Genomic DNA, 6000 nt, shown 5'->3' with positions numbered 1-6000 from the left:
GCGTGGGTAAAAAAACAGAAGACTGAGTGTCTTCTTTCTCTAAACAAGCACCTATGGCTTTGGCACCGTGGCTCACACCTGTAATCCCATAACAGCACTTTGGGAGAGACAGGAGGATTACTTGAGTCCAGGAGTTCGAGACCAGCCTAGGCAACATAATGAGACCCTGTCTCTACAAAAATATTTTAAAAATTATCTGAGTGTGGTAGTGCACGCCTGTAGTCCCAGCTACTCAGGAGGCTGAGGCAGGAGGATCGCTTGAGCCCGGGAGTTCAAGGTTGCAGTGAGCTATGACCGCGCCACTGTACTCTAGCCTCAACAACAGAGCAAGACCCAATCTCTTAAAAAAAAAAAAAAAAGCACTAGTGAAGCAACACATACAGTCCTGTCTCTCATACCCTCCAGAATCTACATTTTCTGTTCAAAAATTCATGATCCACAAGGAGAAAATCAGTTTAAAAATCTGCTGTAACATAAATATAAGCTCAGCAGAGGGAGTGCAGCAGGGAACTCTAAAGATAGGTGGCTCCACCAGCACAGAGAAACCAGCCAAGTGCCACCCAAGGCAAGCTTTCTTGGCTGACTTCCCAGGTCCCTTGGCTTTGGGCTCTTCATAGTCCTGGCTACGTAGGTGACAGGCATCTCTTAATTCTTTACTGACTACTGGGCTGGCAGAGCTTCTTCATTTGGGCTTGGAAGGTCATTTCTGGCAAATAGTAACTCTCACTTCCAAAATATAAATCCTAAAATGTGGCACAATCCTGATTGCTGTGTAAGACGCCACATCTGCACCTGGCTGGCAACAACAGTTATAATCTGGTACTTGTTTCAGCTGCCACTTACGTAGAACAGGTGAGCATAGCTTTTATGCTGCTTGAGATAAACACCTATTCTGTTCCAAGCACATTATTACACAGTGTATTTTTCAAATTCAGCTGCTACTTTGACATTTTTTATGGAAGTATGTGTCTTGATTTTTACATACGAAGCGGGAGACAATTCCTTCAATGAGGTGATTACTGATCTCCATCCCAGGAGTACGAGGCACACAGGCACCTGAACTCTTTCAGCCCAAATGGAACTAACTACTCTTTATGTATGAATCGTTCAAGATGCAAGTTGAACACTACCTCCTCCACAGAGCTTTCTGGGAGCTCCTCAACCGGAGAAAATCTCCCCTTTGCTAAAATTCCCATTGCACCTGATTTTTTATATCTTCTAGATCTTCTCATTTTTCTACCTATAGTGGATACTTGTTTATATATCTTCCTACTGTATTGGAAGATCTTTGAATCAGACACCTCCCCCATAACTATTTCATTTTTATTTCTCACAACACACAACCCAGCACCTTATACAAAGAGGCTCCAAATACATGTCCAAGCAGTATGGAATCCGTCCAGATTAACTAAGGGTAGCAATAGGAGAGAAATCATTGAGCCCCGGCCAACAAGCCTTGTTGACCAGATGACTTGAAGATAGGCTCAGACCCCAATTCTGAGGCCTGTCACCACCGGATCTGAATTATCAAGTTCCTTCCATTCTGTAGTCAATTTTACTGGGGCCTTCCCCACAGTGCAGTTGTCGAAGCCATCTCTGCAGGAAATATTTTGGTTTTCCTTTAGTTTTATTTCCTCCTTCAGTCCAATAAGCTGTACTGACTTCCACAGAGTTTTAAGGCAAATAGCCTGAAGTTCATTTATTTGTCCATTTATTCATTGATTCAACAATATTTATTGAGTACTAACTATATACCAAGTATTATTCTAGGCCCTGAATATAAAGTGGTGATTAAGACAGACAAGGCCCTACTCTTACAGACCTTACATTCAAGCAGCGGGGAGACACTCAACAAATGAAGGGAGACACATGAAAAAAGAAGGAAGGAAGGAAAGAAGGAAGGAAGGGAGAGGGAGAGGAAGGAAGGAAGACAGGCAGGTAGGCAGTGGGATGCTGAAAATCCAGGGTGATGTCAGATTGAGTTTCTGGGTGGTTTCTTTGGATCACATGGTCTAGAAAGGCTCCACTCTGGGGAGGTGACATTTAAACTGATATGTCAGTGACAGGCGTGAGGCAGCTTGCAAAAATGAGAGAGAAGAGCATTCCAAGCAGAGAACAGTCAGTGCAAAGGCTCCGAAGCAGGCACACAATAGGTTTGGAAAGAGTGAGGTCAGAGAAGCAGGCAAGGAGCAGCTCAGGAAAGTGTTATAAGGCAGGACAGGAGTCTGGGTTTTATCTAAGTGTGACAGGAAGACAATGAAAGAATTTAAGTACAGTAGTGGCAAGACGGCTGCTGTAAAGAGAATGGATTTTAGAAGGAAAAGAATGAAATGAGGAGGTTAACCTGCATTTGGTCCCGGTGAGAAGTGTGGTAGCCTGGACCCAGGCGGCCGTAGTGAAGACAGAGACAAGTAGGCAACACACGTTTTGGAGGGAGAGTGAACAGGACGTGGGAGATTTGGAAAGGGACAGTTAGTGCTGGGTATCAAGGGCTCTGTTTAAGGCGCCTCAGATATCCAAGCAACAACAGGCAGGAAACTGCAAATAGGAGCGTGGATTTCTGGAATGAGGTCAAGGCTGGTGATACCAATTTAGGAGTCATTGTCAGATTGTATTTAACGTCAGGGGGGTGCCAGTAGCGATGAGCTATACCTATTGTCAGATCTTGGTTTCTATATACCATGCTCCGGTAAAAGAAACCAGAGTTCCTCGGGGAAATGGCTGATGTCAGGACAAGGGCAGGTAAAGGACAGGATAATGCTGGGAAGTACACAAGTTGCTTGGAACAGCCTGTGGTGCCGGAAAGTAAGGAAGTGCCCAGAAGACAACGGGGCACATATTGACCGGGTACTTCGGCCAACTTGAAGGGGCTCCCTGTGACCACATCTGGGTTAACAACTGATGACCAACAGTGAACAACAAAATAAATCATGATAGTAATGGATTATGACCCATAGAATAAATATCCATGTGTCCATATTGATGTAAATAAATATTGAATAAATAAATGGGGTAAAGGACACTATTCTCCTTTATCATATGATTCCAATTAATAAACATAGAAAGAATGGTCAAAGTAGAAAATGTGGCAAATACCACAGGCACAAATGTTCTGGGGGAAGATCAGCAATTGTCAAAACCACATTCTAATGAGTATAAGATACCATTTCACACTCATTAGAATGGTTACCCAAAAAAGATAACAATAAGTGTTGGCAAGGAAGTAGAGAAACTGGAACCCTCATATATGGCTGTTGAAAATGTGCAGTGGTGCAGCCACTTTGGAAAACTGTTTGGCAGTTCTTCAGAATACTAAACATTAGAGTTACCCTATGTACCCAGCAATTCTACTCCCAGGTATAAACCTAAGGGAAATGAAAACACACATTCACACCAAAACTTGTACACAAATGTTCATAGCAGCATTATTCATTCATAAATACTCAAAAAGTAGAAACAACCCAAATGTCAGTCAACTGAAGAATGAGTAAATAAAAGTGTTACGTGACCGGGCGCAGTGGCTCACGCCTGTAATCCTAGCACTCTGGGAGGCCGAGGAGGGAGGATCGTCTGAGCTCATGAGTTCGAGACTAGTCTGAGCAAGAGCGAGACCCCATCTCTACTAAAAATAGAAAGAAATTAGCTGGACAACTAAAAATATATAGAAAAAATTAGCCGGGCATGGTGACGCATGCCTGTAGTCCCAGCTACTTGGGAGGCTGAGGCAGGAGGATCACTTGAGCCCACGAGTTTGAGGTTGCAGTGAGCTAAGCTTACGCCATGGCACTCACTCTAGTCTGGGCAACAGAGTGAGACTCTGTCTCAAAAAAAAAAAAAAAAAAAAAAAAAGTGTTATGTCCATACAATGAAATATATTATTCACCAATAAAAAGGAATAGGCCGGGCACGGTGGCTCACGCCTGTAATCCTAGCCCTCTGGGAGGCCGAGGCGGGTGGATCTCTCGAGGTCAGGAGTTCGAGACCAGCCTGAGCGAGACCCCGTCTCTACTAAAAAGAAATAGAAATAAATTATCTGGACAACTAAAAATATATATAGAAAAAATTAGCCGGGCATGGTGGCACATGCCTGTAGTCCCAGCTACTCGGGAGGCTGAGGCAGTAGGATTGCTTAAGCCCAGGAGTTTGAGGTTGCTGTGAGCGAGGCTGACGCCACGGCACTCACCCTAGCCTGGGCAACAAAGTGACACTCTGTCTCAAAAAAAAAAAGGAATAAAGTACTGATATATGCTGCAACGTGGATGAACCTTGAAAACATTATGCTAAGTGAAAGAAGCCAGTCACAAAAGCCCACATGTTGCATGATTCCATGTATAAGAAATTCCCCAAGGAGGCAAATCCTGTTATTATTTTTGCAACTTTGTTTTCAATATTTCAAATTTTTCAACATAAAAAGTTAAAAAAATAAAATGAAGGTGCTGCATGAGATCACCTAGAGACAAAGTATAGACAGAAATGAAAAGGAAACTCAGGAAACTAGAGAACCCTGGGGTACTCTCACATTTTAGAGGTTGAGCAGAGGTCAAACAGCCAGCAAGAGGCTGAGAAGGTAACGAGTGAGATAGGAAACTCAGCTGTTTGAGCTGCCTGCCAAGACACTAAGGGCGAAGGACAATTGGTTGGTCCCTGCTATAGTCTGAATGTGTCCCCCAAATTCACATGTTGAAATCCTAACCCCCAAGGTGATGATATTTGGAGGTGGGGCCTTCTGGGAGGTGATTAGGCCATGAGGACAAAGCCCTCAGGAACAGGATTAGTGCCCTTATAAAACATGCCCAGGGGAGCTTGTTCTCCCCTCCCACCATGTTGAGGACACAGTGAGGAGGCACTGTCTATGAACCAGGGGACGGAAATCCACCAGACACCAAATCTGCCAGTGCCTTGACCACAGCACCCTCCAGAACTGTGAGAAATACATTTCTGTTGTTTATAAGCTACCCACTTTATGGTATTTTGTTATCTTATAGCAACCCAAATAGACTAAGACAGTGCTGATACTCAAAAGAATCAAGACATTTCTCAGATACATGTAGACAAAGCACTGGCTGTCACCCAGCCTCTCCAGCTCACTCAGAAGCAGTGGCTCAGCTCTGCCCAAGTGAAGAAAGAAGGGCAGAGGCTTGCTGGGGGGACGCAGATCTACTCTCCTGGGGAAAAGAGGTGAAATAACACCCATCAAGGACGGATCTCCGTGAATGTGCACAATGACCCTCATCTTCATTTTGTAGGGGGAGAAAGAGAATCAGAAAGCTCAAGTAATTTGCACAAGGAACGTGGCAAAGTTGGGATTTAAACTCGGGTCTTAGCTCTTAAGTCGATGCTTTTCTACTCTCCCATCCACAACCTAGTGAATTCCCAATATCGCTAAGAGATCGTTTAGCTTCCACAGCTGCTGGTCAGTATTTCCACGAGGGCTCAGTGACTGAGTAAAGTTGCTTCTCAAGAAAGGGTTGTGCAAATCAAGAAAACTAAGTTAGACACAGTACTCCCTCAATACGTTAAGAGTAGGCAGGCACGTGGCAGGCAGGTGCAAAGATCCAGGACCCAGTTCAGTGCCAGTAGGGCATGGGTGGCAGGATGGAGATGGGTCAGCTTCCCCAGAGCCAGTTCCTCAGGGACAGGGGAAAGAGCAATTTGCTGAGACCTGACTAGTATAGCACTCCCCTGCTTAAAACTCTTTAATAGAATCTCTAGAAAGGATAGGAGAGAATCTCTGGACAAAGCACAGGTGAGAGCAGGGGTGCCATACTGTGAACAGCAGGGTGAAGTGGAGAGAAGCACACTAAATGCCAAGACTCAGCTCCTGGACGCTGGCAGCCAGGCCTGGGCCCTCCTGAGACCTGAAAGATGAAGAGCTGGGAGGACAGGGTTCTAGACAGAGGGAGCATTTGCAAAGGGCCCAAAAGAGAATGAGCAACGTGCATTCTTAGAACTCAAAGAAGTTCTCTATGGCTAGGGTGTAGCTGGATCAGGGGAAGGCAG

This window comes from Lemur catta, chromosome 15 (genome assembly GCF_020740605.2).
Source record: "Lemur catta isolate mLemCat1 chromosome 15, mLemCat1.pri, whole genome shotgun sequence".
NCBI lineage: Eukaryota > Metazoa > Chordata > Mammalia > Primates > Lemuridae > Lemur > Lemur catta.
This window is presented reverse-complemented; position numbering follows the sequence as displayed.